This window comes from Corvus cornix, chromosome 1A (assembly GCF_000738735.6).
Source record: "Corvus cornix cornix isolate S_Up_H32 chromosome 1A, ASM73873v5, whole genome shotgun sequence".
Taxonomy (NCBI): Eukaryota; Metazoa; Chordata; class Aves; order Passeriformes; family Corvidae; genus Corvus; species Corvus cornix.
In genome coordinates this window covers 34620051-34639168 of record NC_047057.1, presented here as the reverse complement: position 1 = coordinate 34639168, position 19118 = coordinate 34620051, and the positions used below count along the sequence as shown (strand labels likewise).

Here is a 19118-nt window from a genome sequence, read left to right as displayed (position 1 = left end):
ACAAGCCAGGGGCTGGCACTGTTTACACCAACACCACCACAAAGAGAAATGCTCTTTGAAACCCTGCCTACAGATACATCTTTGTAGTTACTCTATTCCATGTTCCAGTTATCAGTCACATCTTACTCTCAGTGAAAAGTCACAGAAAACCTGAAAGGACAGAATAGAGAAGAATTTGGATTTAGGCAGGTTCTTTCTAATAGAACAATTAAAAGAAATTTATGATTCTGACCCATCCATGGGACTTTTTAGATTTAATTTTAAAGCAGTTATAACAAGCAAAATGGATACCACTCCAATACAACAATTTTCTAGAAGAGTACAGATAGGTTTAGTCAAATAGTTCCATCAGCCAATTTGCTGCTTCAAAGTATTAGAAGTCTGCCCAAAAAGGACAGAAAACCCAGTCATTTACAAATGCTGGAAGTACAGCCCTTTGTGGGTAAAAACTCTGCAGTCTCTAGCAAACCAGCACCACTTGTTTAAAAACATGAAATGTAATATGATATGGCACAAATCCCATTTAAATAACAAGACCATAAAGCTTGCTGGCACTTACTTAGAAAAGAGTGGAAAGAAAACAAAATCTGTTCTAATTTGCTCAATTCTAAGAACTAGATTTGTATTTTAAATGTAGTATTTATACATGACTCAATATCTTAAACTAGACTTCAAGTACAGAGGAATTCAAGTTAAAAAACAAATCCAACAGATAACTGACTTACTAAGCCCCTTCTAGATTTACTCTCTAGGTGAAAACTCAAAGCAGTAACATATATAAAGTACTGATTTCCCTTGTTATATTTCTCTACTCCAGCTTATTAGCATTCCTGTAGTGAACTATATATTTTACCAGCTTTTTTTGAAATAAGGGAAATTGCTTCTTACCAAACTCCCGTAAAGTAGTTACAGGATCTTCTCACTCCCTATAGCACATTTCAACTGTTCAGCAAAGTCCAAGGAACAATATACAGAAAGTCTAAACGAGCTAAACTGAACTACCACTGTCCACAGAGAGGACTGGCTTTTACTAGTTACCATAACAAAATATAGTAATTTAGAAGTAATTTCTGCTGAACACCCTGCCAGCTGAGACCCATGTGTTTTACTGTGTGAAGAAATGCAGTTATTTTTGAGGTGCTCTCTTGTGTATGAGAGACATGGGATATTACCAGATTCCTGAGCTGTTTTATCCTAAACAAGTTCTAGGATTAGAAGTTACAGTTAATAAATATTTACACACAAAAATTATTGGCTGCATGGAAAAAAAAAGTTTACACTTCAAGATGAGATAAGTTGATAGAATGTTTGAAAATGAAAAAAGCCTTGAAAATCCATTAATTACAAAAACTACCAAATAATTAAACACAGAATAAATACATGGTAATTAATGTCTGCAATAACATTACAAGAACACTGGTGGAGCTTTGATGTCTTGAAGAGCTCCAAGATCAAGGTCAAAAAATTTTCTGGCATACATAATTAGGTAGAAAGTTAACAGCTTGCAATAAATGGGATGTAGTGTCTTATCAGAACACAAATTTAACTTTCTTGAAGTAGTCTTTCAATCATTCTGAATTTAAAAGTGAGGAGAAATCCCAAATAATTTTGCATTTTAATATATTCTGCACATCCTAGGACAACACTAATCTAGGCAGAATGTACCCAAAAGTTCAATTCTTTCGTAGGCAGCAACAAGTATTTAACCTGAAAAGGAAATAAAAAGGTTAAAAGAAAATGGGTGCCTTTTCTACTCCCATAAGCTCATGTTAGTAAGGGCCATGTTTTATGCCAGAGATTTGAACATTATAGCCAGACAGCTTTCAAACAGTTGAAACTGTGAAAGCTCTTTTGACCTTATACTCAAGACTAAAGCTAAACTTTTAAAAGCTTTGAGTTTCTTTCAAATATTCTCTTTCCTAATTTTAAAAAAACCATGTGACATTAAATGCGTCCCAGAAGCATATTTAAGTACATGTGATACAGGAATGAACGGGAGGTAGGGAGAAGGATGTAAAAAAATTCTATAAACAGAAGAAATTCACTTGTATTCTACTCAATATAATTTTCCTTATAAGAAGTACCTGTGTACTTTAACCACAGTGTTTGATTTTAGTTACATAAAGGGAGTAACTTAAGATGACTGTACAACTTTAAAAAAAAAAAAAAAAAAAGGCCAAAACAGAATATTGAATATTGGTAATCAAAACAGTTATGTAAAACTCACTAAAGATTAAGTTGGGCTGCTCCAAAAATCTTTACACTTCCAACCTCTGCTTGCTTGCCTGAAAAAAAACCCGAAACTAATTTCTTACCACTGTTGTGAAATCACAGGGAAGTCCAAATGACTCAATACTAATATGTACATACCTATGTCCTACTCCACTTGTTCTTCTTTATATGTTGACATTGAAGCCCAAAATTGCCAAAAATAATTATTTTTAAAAACTGTCATTTTCTCTACTGCAATTATGTCTACTAGAACTGACATAGTAAGAGGTAAGAGGTAATAAAAAAGCCATCTCTTTCAAAACCAAGCCTATGTTTCTGAGATAATACCAGATCAGTATATAACAAGGATGTATTGTTTCCTCACACGTATAGAAAACAGCTGTATGTTTATCAAGTAGTGTGAAGCCTTCCTTTTGTGAATTAAAGAGTCATTGTGAAGTGGGATATTTTAAATTAACTGCTTTTCTTTCTCAGAATGCTATTTTGTGTTCCCCTCAGTTGATCTAAAGGTGACAGCAGCTGAAAGACATGATCTTTCCTGCTCTGGCCATGTTCTAATTAGCCACACAAGCTTCAAGCCCAACTACTGCACTGGTCTTGCAGATCAAATGACCACACCATGATCAGTGCCAACAAAAGGAAAGCTGGACCATGATGCCTTGGGAGAAATCAGACCCTTCTTTTTTCACAGCAGGTCACATTTCAACGATCTTAAAGCTGTCATGAAAATAAAGCTTCATTAATATCTAAGATGATACTACAGGAGTTTGCTAAAATAAATTAACCTGTGTATCACTTCTACAGAACCCTATAGAAAATCTAATGGAAAAGAAACCAATATGTAGACTCTGAAACTGCTTTCTTTTAACATACTTTATGCAAAGCTAAGTTAATATAAAGATGAAGTTATGTGCAAAGTGTAAATCTGTTTAAAAGTTGGGAAGAGTTTTATACATACAAAGTACAGTATTTAAGTTGCAACATCAAAAATTGTATTGATAAGACTTATTAAATCTAGACTTATACATGCAGCTTCTTGGCATTCTACAACTTCAACAGTGCTATTTCTAACTTCCATTTCCACTGCAGTGTTAAAAATTCTGCACAAATACAGCTTCAAAAATTCCTAAATATTTAGGAACAGGATCAGTGACAACTTAGCCGGTACAGATTTTGTTTTCTTACAGAAGTGCACTTAATTTTGCATTTTGTTTAAAGTAAGAACACAAAACCTCATTTAAGTGTACAAGGTAAGATTAAGCTCCTGACAGTTAAGCTGTTTCAGCTGACTAACAGAAGTCATTCCCATCATTTTTCAAAAAGTCAACTACAGATACCAAGCATCCTTACAAACTCCAGCTCAAACATTATCCAACCCAGTTTTAAATTATACTTTACATAAACACTCAGCATCAAACTTTTGGAAGTTTGTCATTTGCTAAACCCGATCACTAAAGTATTCAGTAAGTACAGCTACAAACTGAAAGGTTTTTGTCCTCCCGTCTGCAAAAGATAAATAGGAGAAAAATTAATTCAGAGCAAGAACATAAACTTTAAGCCTTCACATTAAGTAGCACATTTCACATCTGATTTCTAATGACAGTGCAAGATAAATTACTTGCTTTCACCTTACACTTACTGTCCTAGTTTACTGAATACCATTTTAAAAACTTACTACACTACTTAGCTTTTAACTTTCAAGTTAAAAGGATATCTTTGAAATGATAAGTACATATTGTCTGAAAATATTTTGGCACTGGCACAGAATCTGCAAAGAATAGCCCAAGCTTTAACTTAATTATTCTTTTACAAGAACTGTGGTTTGAGAAAATACAACAACTTCATAAACATAATAATCACTAAGAGTAATTGCCTTTGGCAGTAATATCCCAAAGCAAGTTTGGATATCCAAGATAAACCATGACTCCTATTCTTTCTCTCTGTACTTCTCAGTTAATATAAAAATTCAAAAGCAAATGAAAATGGTGTGTCTAACACTGCACAAGCAAACAAAAGTTTCTGTCAAAGCAACATATTACCATCAATAAATAATGAAATCAGTCAACAAGACTATGTTACAGAAACTGCAACCCAACAATAAAATCTGCAAAAGTTACATTATTTTCTAGAACAGGACTAGAAAGGAACTGACGAAAGTTTAGATGCAGTTACAGAAGCAGTGTGAAATAATCATTATGTTACTTATAGGGCACTTTAATCGCAGATACACTATCCACTTACTGCAACCCCTTTGTATATACTTGAAGACACCCAAAAGCACAGAAGCCACTTATCCCTACCTAAAAATATCGCAGATATTTTGAAAGTAATTTAGAACGAAGAAACATGATAATTAGCTAATGTTAAGACAGTAAAACACCATAATTCAAACTCTATATGTAATACGCAAGATTAGGATAAATTCAGTCAAGCACACAAAATTCAAAATATTCCCAAAATCAAGCTTCTTCCTAATTGATTCCAAGTCCCCTTTCTTTATCAGTTCCCATACAATTCCCTGTGTTAATTCACTGCCTTACCTTATCTTGCCCAGCTCCTACATCTTCTGTTTTAACCCACCAACCTTTAGGCTGCTCAACTATGTGAAACACTGCAAGTTTTCACAAGTCCAGTTCTACATCTGAATTGGACGAATTCTCTTTAACAGCTGATCATTAAAATAAGCAAATTATTAGTGTGCTTGTAAACACGTGCTTTGATACTGTTGTACAACTCCAAGTAAATTATTTAACTCTGAACATTTAAAATATTAGTAAACTAACATCCCTATACTCCTTCATAAATTCCAACCCATTTATGTTGACTATCTGAATATGCAGATCAATTTCTGTACGTTACCCCCTAAATTTTACAGCAGGAGAAAACTGCTGGGTTTGATTGGAAGTCAATACTGTTTAACAAGGAGGACTTTTAACATTATTTCAGTCACCCTATATACACCTTTAACATCTCAAGTGAGAGGGAAGCAAAGTGTAGTGCAGAAGGGAAAACAAGCAGTTAGAAACCTTTTAAATAATACATGATAGAACCACAGCAAGATTATATTCATACCTTGCTTCTGCTGTGCCAGCAAGTAAAAGCCTGTGGTATGATGCAAGGAGGGCTGCTGTCAAGTTCTGAAACCTGCCAGTGCTGCAGGCTGATACAAATTCTCCTACTGCAGCAAAGACTTTCACAGGCAGCCCTATCACACCTTCGAACAGGACCATGAGCATGTTAACTTTGCCCTTTCCAACAGCCCCACACAGCAGCAGCATGAACCAATTAGCCCCAGTGGTGTAGTATTTATATTATTCAACCTAAATTGCATTAATTCTTGACAGCTGAGGCAATACGTTTTGTCTATTATATTCACTGAACTATGACCAAACTGGATAGAACTAATTTGTATGGGTATGTTAATTTTGGCCATTTTTGTAACTTACTCTGTATTGAAGCAAGAGCTGAGTTCTTTAACCTCCAGCACACCTAGGCTTCCTTGATGGTCATCAGATAGCCTAGGGAACAAGAAGCAATCATAGAATCCTATGAACTCAGTCTGCTACTTGTGTGGTACTGTACATGACACGTACATTTGAGAGTTTCCCTAGGGAATCTTCTAAAGTGGACACTTTTCAGAAGACTCATGACATTTGTGTTTAAAATCTCTGCCAAGTCACTACTATAGACTTACGCCATCAGTCGTGAAGTTTAATCTGAGTTGAAGCACATCTAGTAGCTTTGTTAAAAAAAGTACTAAAATAGATTTATAAATCATGCTTAAAATCTGTATGAAAAGCTGCAAGGCACCACAAAACCCACTAGTACAATTCAGTACATCAGGCACAGGTCTAATGTGTGCCTGTGAATGCACACACTTCATAGAGAAGCATTTACAGTTTTCTTGGAAATAAAACGAAATTCTGGGAAGCAGCAACCACCATCCCCAAGAAACCAGCTGATAAATTCAATGTACTCACTAGGTGCCAGCCCCCAAAAAAATCTCCACCTTATTCAGAGGACAAACACTGAGCCACTCACAAATCAACTGCTAAATTGCTGCATCGTACGTGGCCTTTTGAAGCAAACAAACAAAAATACACCATAAGGCATACTGTAAACCCATTCACAGATAGTTTAATTATGCATGTACAAGACAATTGCAAAACAAACTACAGAAAAAAGTGCACTACCTGCCCCAAGATATGCCGTCACTATTTCTGACTTAGAAAATCCAAACCTACTGACATCCAGTTTAACTGTTAACACTTCACCCAAGTGTACAGGAGCCGGGCCGAATTGTGCTGTTCAAACATACTAAAAATAAAGTTAGAGGAAGTGGGAATGATCTACTCACTGTGCATCTGCACCAGCACAAAACTTTCAAGTGTTGGTAATAAAGTGTTTCTATAAAAATATTTTTTTTAAAAAAGTAAAAGTCCCTGGTCCCACATTACACAATATTTAGCAAAGAAAAAAGGAAATTCAGCTTCTAGATTTCTAAGACTTTTGCCAAATTTCCATTTAATAATGGTTTTACTCTCACCACTAGCATAAGCATAATATATTCACAAATACAGATCTGAAGCCCAAAGAAATCCTTGTTATTAGGATTAGCCTATCAGTAACTTGGCAAATAGCTTTTAACATACAAAATTTAACATCGAACACTTTGGTTACAATTTTTGGTGACAATTTCAGTTGCATTTTAGTCACAACTCTAGACTTGTACTTCAAAGACAACACTCCCTTATTCTTTCTAGTTTTACATTCTTCTTACACGTCCCTATGTAGTTACAAAATTTCCTACAAGTTCCCACTTCAAAACAGTTCACTCACAGTGAAACGTAATCAATGACACCTTTTGATGACTTCGCTGGGAGTTTGGTATTGGAATTAATTCACAGAAACCCTCTGCAATGAATGTAAACCAAGATCCCTCACAAACCACTGTCAGACCACAATTACTTACTGTTCGAAGTACCACGTAAAACATTTCTACTGTTCACCACTGCTAGACTTTATTATTCCATCAGCAGAAGTATTCTTCTGTGATACTTCCCTGTTTGGTTTGAAGTCAAGACTATAGAAGGTACATTTCCCTGGTACAGCACACTCAAGAAATAGTATTTCATACAGAACAAACCTAAAGTGTAACTACTTTAAAAGCTCAGCAATACAGTATGATAGGACACTACTGATAAGAATCTAGTGCACCCTCCTTAATGTACTGCTCACTTTAGAAGTCAGCATCAGCATCAATGAAATAGTACCACTGCAACCAGTCATAATCAATACAAGAGCATTCTGACATATCACATAACAACTGATTAATATCTCTACTTACCAGCATAAAGTATCTTCTGGTAGTCAACAGTTAATCATTTATTTAGAGCTTTCCCCAGAGTACACCACTTATCATTAAGTACTGTAGTCTGTCCTCAAGGCCTCACATGAACAGGTTTCTTCTCTTCGGACATCATCCTACTCTGAACTTCAAAGAAAACATCCTTGCTATGGAGAGCTTATAACCAGTAATGCTAAAGTGATGTGGTAACGGCACAATCGAAACTTCAGAAGAGTAGTTTTCATTTGACACTATTGACAATGTTAAACTGCTTTTCACTTTGACATGAAACTATTTTAAAACCATACCATTTACAATTAGTAAGTTACACCCATTTAACAAATAAAATTCTATATTACAGCTGACATAAGAAATACAAACTCTTCAAGAGAAGTAAATTTAAATTTAGCAGACATAAATGAAGTTGTGCTCTATAGGACTAGTTAATAGGGACTTAACAGAATAAGGAACTCTGAAGCTGAAAGAAATAAATATTTATTAAGCAAATGTACTGACACTTAGGGACTAAAATCATCATAAAAGAAAACACATTTGTGAAAGTCAGATGATTCACATAACACTGTAGGCAGAGAAAATCCAAGACAAATAACTTGAACTTCAGATTTTAAAAAGCACTTTGTTGCACTTTACTGGTAGAAATATTTCAAGACCCTAAGTGGCCACAAGTATCTTAAAATAAGAGTCATAGTGTACACTTAAACCCAAAGAGTCCTACAGAAACTACAAGCTTATCTAAGTTTCTGGTATATGTTGTACCTCTGAGAGACAACACACGTTTCTCTAGAACTAAAGAGCCACAGGACAAGCTGGAAATACTCTCCCCAACCTCTGTTATCAGGAAAAGTTTTGGAACTTAGGGAGGGAGGATATAAGTACTGTATAAGAAAGGTTCACCACTCTACTAAAAAAAAGGAGGAGGGAAGAAAATATTTTAAAAAATAGTTTGTCTGAGGTCTATGTAGCACCTTCCCTTTTTCCTTTCCAGTACACCTTCTTTTCTACTCCAGCAATTTTTAGGAACGGAGCACTCTCTGGAGTAGCAGGACTGATAAACTGGCAGGTATTACTCAGAATTTCTCAAACTATACGGACAATAATATTGTTAATATAATACTAAATAAATACCACAAAGTTCAAGCTTAGAGAACAATTGATTTGATTGGATTTAATATTAGCTTGTTCATTACTTTTTAAGATCTAAAAAGTCTTAACTAAATGCCTTTTAATAACAAAGATTAACATAATGGTATGCTTCCTACCAAACTTGCAAGAGCAGAGGAAGCTCTTTCAGGAACTGAATACCATCACCTAAAACCTGTACAGCAAATGAAGAAAGAGATAGCTATCAGAGAGAAAAGAAGGCAAGCATTTGCATTCACACTCACACTGAGATCTGAATATTTGCCAATTAAATGCTTCTTGGAACGCTAAAGTAGGAGACAATTATTTAAGAATTTAAGGCTACCTCCAGTCTAGCTGCACAAATATATAAGCTGCACACTGTATAATTTGACAGGAAACATCCAGCTTGCTTTAGTATTAACATTGGTACAACTGCAAGAATTAATACTCTAACTACCACTGCTCTAGTCCTTTTACATTTATGGCAATACAAATTGATGAGCAACACAAACACTGCATTCTCAATTTCAAGCTATGAAAGTCTACTCAGCAGATTTTAAGAGAAGAAAACATAAGGCAGCTGCCATGACACAGAAGAGATTCACAATGATTTAACCATACTATCCTAGAACATGCCTAAGACACATACAGCTAGCTATATGTTAAAATCTATTATTTTATCTATTATAACTAGTTTACTTTTTCATTATATTACCAGCCAAAAAAACTCAAATTACAAGTAACCACAGCAGTTTACCTTTCTCCAAAATAAAACCCATAAAAATCACAAACAAAATGCAAAACACAAGCCACAGAAACCTTGGGACCCAAAGCTTTATGAAACATGAAAAAAAAAATATTTAAGAGTCACTTGGCTTTCCTTAATAACAACAAAAAAAAAAGTATTACCTCTGTTAATATCAGTATTAGTTCTGCAATAAGTCAACTTTATGACATAGCACTTAATACTACTTTGATTGCTAGTTTAATTCAATTCTTATATCATTTCAATAAAAGCTGCAGATTACATCTGCCTCACCAAAGAAACCTGCCAAGTGCAGAAACCAGTATTTACTAACTGAAATCACATATGATACTAAAAGTCCGCAAAATATGACACTGTATTCACATAACAGATTTTAAAGCATGCCATTGGCGCACTTTACTCCAAAGTAAATCACTGGAAAAATAAATCAGATTTCGAAGATATACAGCAACATACATTTCACAAGTACCTATAAGAAAAGATTCAAAGGTAACATGTATCCCTGTCTGCTTATGTAGTTTAAATCATAATTATCTGTATAAGCAAAGAGACAACAGGATACTCTAATACCCAAGAAGAAAGGTCAGAGGTGCAGTCATTTTCTCCTGTAATAGTATTAACATACATAACCTAAAATTATTCTCAGAAGTTTTGTAAATCAAAGTAAAGAATATGACATGAAACATAAGTAAAGACATACAAGGGGGGGAGAAAAAAAGACAAATTCAAGTGCCAAAAGTAGCAAGGAAAACAGACTATGATGCAGAAATATGAGACACCGGTCTTTGAATTCAAAGACAATAAGCGAGCTTTAACTTGATGAGGAAAGAGTAGTCAGACTACTGAAAAATCGTAGCAGCTGTATTTTGAACAGATTGCAGAGATAGGAATATCAGCAGAGGGAGAAGGTACTTGAAGTACTCCAGATGACAGATACAGAAACTACATTTGCAAAGCCAGAAAAAGTGGTCTTGAAAATGTCATTTGGACAAGGAAGGAGTATATGAATAAAACATGACTGTGGATTCAAGGAGAAGAAGTAAAAGAAAGGGCTACTCCCAAACAAGTGCCCTCCCTGGGTGAGGGAGGATTATACTACTGTCAGCAGCATTACAAATGGCAAGCAAATGAGTTAAGTTTGAGAGAGAAGACCAAGTGCTCTGAAACATTCCAAATGTTTTTGATGATAAAAAAAAAATTAAAGGAACTGCAAGACTGAATAAAGGCACAAAAAGAGCCATGAAACTCTACAAAGAAATACGGCAACCTACATATAGGACATGCAGAGATTTCTATGAACGTTGCACACCTTGGGATTAGCGGGAAGAGGGTACAGAAGTGGGAAGATGCTTGCAGCAAGTAGTACCACAAAGGCAGGAGAGGGTCAAGACTGTGACAGCCAGGCAAGTTTCCCTACATCATACATCCTCTCATTCCCACAAACCTAAAGCAGTTTAGTTATGTGTTTTATAAAAAGCCCAACTACACTTTGAAAATTTAAATAATTTTTAATTGTATTATTGTACCACCATTGTATTGTGACAGATGCACAACAGCAAATACTTTCAATTACAATTATTGCAGCAATTTAAAAGAGCATATTTTATTTAAACTAAAATTTGTATTCTAACTACATGATTCAATCAGTGTGGAGTTACTGAAAAACACAGACAGCTAGAAAGAAAGTATTCTAATACCCTCTACTTGTAATGACTGCCTGAAAAGGCTAAACTTGTTGAGTGACATCAAGGGGAAAGAAAAATCCCCTTGGGTTTCAGTAAGATTTTTCTAAAAGAAAAATAACAACTGTGCTTTAAAGGAGTTATTCAAAGAGACTAAAAAAAAAGAACAAGCCCTACAACAAATGCTAAGATGTCAGAAGAATCTTAACATACTTCCCCGAAGAAGTAGCCCTCCCTGTGTTTGCTTGGTATCTTAATTTGCCTTTGGTTTCAAAACCGTAGGCTTGCCAAGAGCTATTCCTTTCAAAACCTCAGGAATTCCATTACTAGTTTTAAGCTAAATTAAAGGAAAATAGAAGCATTCAACGCATGGCAAAAGTATGCACAAAGTGTTTGTTGATGCTCATAAATAGACTGAAAAATTTAGCCATGTCTGAAGGATAACGGCTGCATAGTCAACTCAGTTTTGCTCTGCTGTGCTGCTAAGCAAAAAGCTACTGCTGTCAGTTCAGAAAAGCTCAGCATAAGATTGATACATTGCTACAAAGATCGAACACAGCACTAGATCGTTCATTTCTCAATGCAAGTTTATATTTAAACTAAAGTTTGCATTTCTGCAGGAGAAAAAGAGGAAATAGAGTTCCCTCTTTAACTGCTTCAACATCTCCATCAGGGAAAAATGTCTCACTGTCCTAAAGCATGGCAAAACCAGTCAACTCTTGCCCCTGTCAAACATCTTGCAAGTAATGAAATAAAGACATTTCATCTCAGAAATTCGCCTAGTACTGTGCTGATGAATATCTTTCCAATGTTCACACAATTGTGTCTCTTCCAAATCATGTTATTTTATGATTCAGCAAGCAGTATTACTACAATCACGTTTGCCCACTAAATAACAGTAAGAATGAAATGCCCCCACCTGCATATTGTGCCAGGTGTCATACTATAACACAAGGTAACATCCCTGTGCAAAGCATTTAAGAAAATCTTTGTGAAAGACAAATGCTTCATCTGCATCAAGGTGTGCAACCCCAGCAAATAAGAACTACTATGCAGATTAACTTCTTTGGCAGCAGCGACAGGAGAACAGTGAAAATATCAACACACTATTTTACACTGCCTCTCTCATGAGAGATCAAAGATCTGTATCTTGCATTAGAAACACGGGAATCCAGGCATAAGGGATAGAGAGTTTTTTTACCCTTGGAAAAGCAGGAAATTAAAGCAACTTTTCATCATTGAGTCAGCAGCACCCAGTAGGGATCAGGGGCTTACAGTAACCAGCACCACTGTGTGGATGACAGCAGTGGCATCTCAACCCTGCCAGGACCAAAATCACTATGACGAAAAGCCAAGGAAAAGAGTCAGTTCTTCAGACTTAAAACATGAGGTCTCCACTCTATCCTGACTTGGGCATACATACAGGAAAACTATCACTATCTAATATGCCAACTGCCCTACAGTACTTGATATTTGCTACAAGCAAGACAATTAATACAGTATTTCTGAACTAGATTTTTCTCAACAGAAAAGTAACAAACACATGTACAAGAAAAAGCTGAATAGTAAGATATACTTGAGTGCCTTTTCCATAAGATACACATCTATCATAAATAAAGGAAAAGAAAAAGGATAAGCTTAAAACCTACATTTGGGGTATTTTTTAAAATCCTGGTCCAAAAATGTACCAACACAGACGTGTTTCTATCAACAGCCAAAACAGAACCCAAACAGCTGCAAAAACAAAACCAAAACCAAACAACATAATAAAACAAATAAAAACAGTTCTGTGAGAAGAAACAGCAGGTCTAGTAACTGGCTGATTCTAGAGACTGAAGTAAGTAATTCAACCAGCATGGTCAGGTATGATTGCAATGACATGCAACACAATGATTTTACACTTGCAGTATTTGAGAGGAACACACCACTTAATACAGATACTAGTATTACTTTGTTGACTGAGATTCAAGCAAAAAGGTCAGGGATTACCCTGGACTGCCTGAGAAGTCAGTGACAGATTACATATCACTCCTGTGACAAGGAGCTTCTCATCTCACTACCCCCCATATGGATGTAAAAGCGTTTTAGAAAAAGAACAAAATAAAACATGAAATTAAAGTACTCTAAGGCATGAGAAGGAAACAGTCAGTAATCACAATGCCATTTCCACTAATTAGAAAAGAATGCATACAGTCAGTCCCAAGCATGCAATAAGCATGAATTTTTATTGTATAAACATCAGAAATAAGTTATTAGTTCTTTTTATTTAAGCCAAGAGGTAATTATTTCTGTTGTCATTTAAAGCTTGAGGGGAGAACTGAAATTGTGGAGAATCCCATGGTTGCAGGAAGAGGGAACTCAATAAAGAATGAACTAAATTTGCCATCATGATTGTTGCCACCCTGCCAGATGCGGTGAAGATGAAGCTTTGAAAAGTACACTATAGTTGGAGAATACATGGCATACATACACAGACATTTGTATGCACACATACTTATATGAGAAAGCACCACACACCTGTTTATCACCAGCTCAAGTTTAAAAAGAATCGTCACATCTAGCACTGATTACACAGAAGGGCCAACAAGAAAAGATGATCCTTAAGAGCAGAAAACTGAAAGTCTGTTAGAACTGCTGCTCTACAACTCATACACAACAAAAATACCATCTGCATGCCCTACACGAAATTACACATCTCTGGACAACAGTTTTCAGCCAACAGCTCCTCAAACAGTTCTGATAAAAAAACAGTAGCAGACAAAAATAAAACCCATTACATTTTTACAGAAAATGTTACTTAAGAGCTGCAGATAGGTCATCTCTTCCAGCAGTAGCTACTGCCCAGTTACTCATCACCACCGAGCAAAGAGGGACTACCACCCATACAGACTTGCAACAGGGTGAATCATGTAAGAGCACACTAAGCCACTATGGGAAAAATTAATCAAGGTAACTGACCAGAAAAGGTAGGCTGAGCTAATACTGTCCATTTAATGGCTGATTATGTCTAAAGCATGTAACACTGCATACGGCTTCTCTGGTGGAAAAGATTATTACACATGGTAATCTATGGCAGAGGAGGAGAGAAAAATGGATGGGGGACACTGTATCTACAATTTTCACAGATCTTAGGGGAGAAAAAAAAAGATAAAAATCAATGCCTATCCATATCCTGAGACATTACCTACAACCTCTGTGATAGGCTGAGTAAGACAGATTTTTGAAAACCACTAACCATTACAGTTACTTAGGAAGAGAAGTCACAGACTGCCTCCCCAGAAACTGTCTGAAGTTATAATAGTATCTTACATCAGCCTCATAATTTTCATAGATTTGTTCTGTCTCTTTATCTACTCATTACTGCAAAATATCCTGCCATTTTCTTAGTGGACACACTGATCACTAACTTTCCTTATTTAAATTTAAAATTCAATATACATGCCAAACAAATTCATTTGTTGCAGTAATGTGATGAACACCAGTTGTATGAAACAACAGGTACCAAATAATTTTTTTTTATTAGTTACTATACGAAAGGCCAGATTCTTCCCTCAAAATCCCTTCAAAGCACAGAATGAAATCAGACACACACCACCCTGGTTTGAGGGGTCTTAGATGTAAATACCCCCATGAACCATAACCAAACGATGTTTTCAAAGCCTTAATGCCATACCATCTTACCTTCACAGAATTAGGCCAGTATCAAATATACTCTAAGCTGGCATAATGTGTCACTGTCACCAAAAGAAACAGACACACCCTGCTCCCCTTACTGCTTGCTTCCACCCCCATCTCTGAGCCAGCACAAATGTTTGTGCAGCAAACTGATCCAGCTCAAAGCGAACCCTTCCCTGCCTGCCCCTCCCCCAGGTTAGTTCAGTCCTCAGCCCGGCTCACCACACAACCATACAAGTATTTGCCTGCACAAAGGAGGAAGCAGCAGAGCAGAGTGGAAGCAAACAGGACCATGTTTTTCAATGGTGGAGCTGGTCTATGCCAGCTGTATGCCAAGGCAAAGCAAGAGTAGGTCGAAGGCTGGAGTCCTGCAACGTCAACCTCATAGATCCAGGCCTATGGTGTGCCACTCTTACCCTTCCTTTTTGGGATCCCACCCCTTCGCTCACACAGACACTACTGACAGGTATGCAACTGCCAGGTGAGTTGGTTCAGCGTGCCGAGTCAATTGAAAACTACTTCTACCAAGGAAAAAAAAAAAAAAAAAAAGTTGCTAATTTTCAGCCAGTATAGGTTCCTGAACCAGTTCCTAGTGCAATCCATACCAGCACAAGGAAGGAAGAGAAGGAAGGATGCTGGGAAGGTGGAAGGTCCAATTTTGATCAGCTTGGGATGCTGTGGAAACACTCAGACACTGCCACATTTTAAATTTCAACTTGCCTGCACAGCTGAAAGTAGCTATTTTAATCAACTTTTTCCTAAGATTAAACCTTATTCCAATCTTTGCAGGAACCTAAGCAGCCATAGTCTACTTGGGCATAAGAAGCAAGAAGTGAGGCCAGTTCACTACATTAACCACTTTCACCCTTCATATTCACTATAACAGAGAGCATTAGCTTCTCTAACTCAATGATAGTTTTACCAGATAATTATTTTAAATATCACTGATTAAATCACCTCAGATATTTGCATAAGCAGAATATACATGGAATAAAACCATTGCAGCCATGTTAAGTATTATCTTAACCATCGTTTAGTACTTACAAGGAATTTAAATGGTTCTGGTGATTAAAGTCGTCTAACAAACCTCTCTACTCAGGAGTGAATTTCATCCATTATTCAAAAAGTTGTTTTGCTTAAACTGCATCCCAGTGATCACAGAAATGAACAAAATTAATTTCAATGAGGTCATAATCAGATGCCTAATAAACGCGGATGTAGCTACTTTCTCGTAAGTAGGTACAGACTGTTAGCAATAATCTTTTTAACTTAGAAACAATGGGATTTATTACTGGATTGCTAAATTTAGCAGAGAACTATTTCCACGCAAAGTAAATGTATCTGCTTATGTTCATCCACTTAACAAAGAAAAGAAATATAATCATATCAATTCAAAAGGTAAGACGTATCAACATTACAGTTCAAGAACTGAAGTGCAGAATCAGATGCACGTTTCTGAAAACCAGTCTTCCCAAGTGCCATGTATTATATTTTTCCAGTTAATGAAACCCTCATTTTCTTACAAAGCTAGATTCTTCCACAGACTAGCACCTGCCTACAGCAGCATTTTAAGACAATTGATCTTCTCTTTAACAGAAATTTCTTGTATGACAAAAAAGTGTTCCGAAGTACTCTGCCTGTAAAAATTACACAGAAATGAGAACAGTTTATTTTGACTACATTCACCATCAACACTTGAGACAAAACACTGAACTGGAAAGTGAGCAAAACCCTGAAAAGCCATTTAACCATATATTCATACAACTGCTGGCACACTGTTTCAACAAGCATTTTCAAAGCATTCTTGACATGGAAGTAAATAAACTCAGGGAATCTCAGTCAAGGAATAAAGTTCTTAATTTCTTTCCCTTTATTAGAGTGGAGTTAGCAGTATTTGGACCTGAACTGGTGCTTTATACTGATACAGGTTTCTTTTCAAGCAGGCATAGACAGGTGTGCTGTTCAAATGCACTTGCTAACCAAGGAAAACAGACAATGGATTTCCCTGGCAGTTCTGCTGACCTCAACAGAAAAATCAGGATGCTTATTGGATCTGAACCTGTACATCTTAATACCAAGCCACTTTTAACAGAGCAATAAATCTTTAAAAATTAGGGTTTTTTTGCTAAATGCAAATATACTGTAGAACTAGAAGAACAGATTTAACGACAGGTTCATTATATGGAATTACTGCTAACGTTAACACCATTAAAGACTTATTCAGAGAACTTTTTTGCTCATTACACTAAATATCACTTCGTCACTAGGCCTTAGAGTAAAAAAAAAAAAATTTAAAAGTGGCTATTTAAAAGTCACAAATAAAACACTTGTTAAAAATATTATTGATAACAAACCACAGTTGGCAACTTTTTCAATACTTACTAAAATCTATCCTGATTTCTGCACTATGTCTTCAGTGCAACAACAGTATTGCTTTCAACTCACAGTACAACATTGCTAGTGATTTCTAATCATGATTGTGACATCTTATGCAATGACTTTGAACAAGATGCAGTGACCAGGAAGATGCAAAAACATGCATTCTTCTTCAAAAAGATTTCAAGTTTAGATGAGCACCCGAGCCAAATGAGTACTGAGACAACCTTTGACGCCTGTGTGTCTTCACATTAAGAAGACATTTAAGTCTAGAGATATGTCATAGGAAGAGTAGTTTAAAATGAGGAGGAAGTGAGCTAGGGACTGCTTTCATTCATACACACAGCACCCCTTTGAAGAGCCTGGAGGACCCCCTTCCCCTGGCAGGCTCTGTCTGCGGGTCCCAACCCACTGACCCGACAGAGCTCCCAATTAGTCTCAGGGCTCGCACCTCAAAGCCCCCCGAGTTTGCTCAGCGACGTGGAATAGCAAACGCACTTGTCTTGGGAGGCATATGACGGACGCAGCTGACCTGGAGGAAGGCGCAAGCGCTTGACAGGCCACACGAGATGAGACACAACCATCAGACACGCCGAGCACCGAGGAGGCGGGCGGGCGGTCAAGGCAGCCGGGACCGCTCCCCGCGCCAGACCTGCCTCCAGCACAGCCACAGCCCGGACAAATTTATCGCCTCGTCTTTTGTTTTTAAACTCGCACTCCGCTCGTCCACCCCCGCTCCCGGCCCAGCCCCAGCCCTAGACTAAGGCAGCGATCCCCTCTCCGTCCCCGGCCTTCCCCGTCCAGAAACAGCCCCAGGCCGGAGTCCCCCGTGCCCGCGGGGGCGCAGCCGCCACTGAGCTCCCGCGCCCGGACCCACGGGGAAGGAAAAGCAGGTCCTATCGCGGGGCACATCCCAGCCCGGCTCCCACGGGAGGAGGCCAGACAAGGGGGCTGCTCCGGGGCCCGGGAGGCTCCGCTGGGAGGGGGCGGCAGCGAAGCCGGCCAGGCACCCCGCGGGAAAGAGCCGGGGGAGGGGGCGAGGACCAGCACCCACCTGGGCCATGAGCCCCGCGCTGGCCGCCGGGCCGGGCCGCCTATGACGGGCGAGACGGCGGCCCCGCGTCGGGCCGGGGCACGGCTGCGCCTCCGACCGCGGCAGCGACAGGGCCGCGCTCTGGGACGGACCCTGCCCGGCTCCGCTTCCGGAGCGCGGCGCGATCGCCTTCCGGGGCAGCGCCCGGGGAGCAGCGGGGCGGGCGGGGCGGCGGGGACCCGGCACCGGCGCTGGCACCGCCCGGGCGGCGGGGCGGCCGCGGGGTGACGCCGGAGCTGTGCGGGGGCCGGCGGCGAGGGAGGCGGCCGCGAAGCGTGTCTTACTGGTTCCTCAGGTTAAAAAAAAAAAAAAAAAATTAAAACTGTAATTGCGCGCACAGCTCTGGGAAGGATTGGCTCGGTTTGCTGTAACTTTTGTAACACTCGATGTCACGGTGTTACGTTAGATGCTGCCGCGGTGACTTCTCACCTACGGCTGTCGGAGTTGTGCTGCGTTCGTAAGGTTGCATTACACGCGACTGAACGCAAAGGCAGGGGCTGTGCACGTTGTAAACAAAGATACAGCACAATTAGTGTGGGAAACAACAAGAACAGAGGAGGTGCCACACCTGTGCACGTTTGTGGAAACTCTTAACACTCCTGTTAGCCAGTGCAAAAAACCCACACGTTTGTTCTGCTCTCGCTACCTGCGCGTCACCGTGTCTGTTCCCTCTTTACAGACCAATACGTGTGACAGGTCTTGGGCCAGAAGACATTGTGATCTACAATTAATCTTGAATGTGTAGGTTTTGTCCCAACATACACAGAAACACACTGCTCAGAGCAGCCAGCAGCCTGCATAAAA

General features: G+C 38.3%; 1 protein-coding gene across 2 annotated transcripts in view; it reads right to left on the bottom strand.

Annotated features, from left to right (window-relative positions):
• The window catches only part of FRS2 (fibroblast growth factor receptor substrate 2), a 49839-nt gene extending 31449 nt beyond the window's left edge, over positions 1-18390 (bottom strand). The window contains exon 1 of one of the 2 annotated variants that reach the window (XM_039570760.1): positions 18276-18390. The gene's annotated coding sequence lies outside the window, so the exon portion shown is untranslated. Of the gene's footprint in view, positions 1-5678; positions 5751-18275 lie in introns of those variants that run through there. The other variant, XM_010413671.4, reaches the window with a different exon arrangement.
• Between the last annotated feature and the right edge of the window lie 728 nt (positions 18391-19118).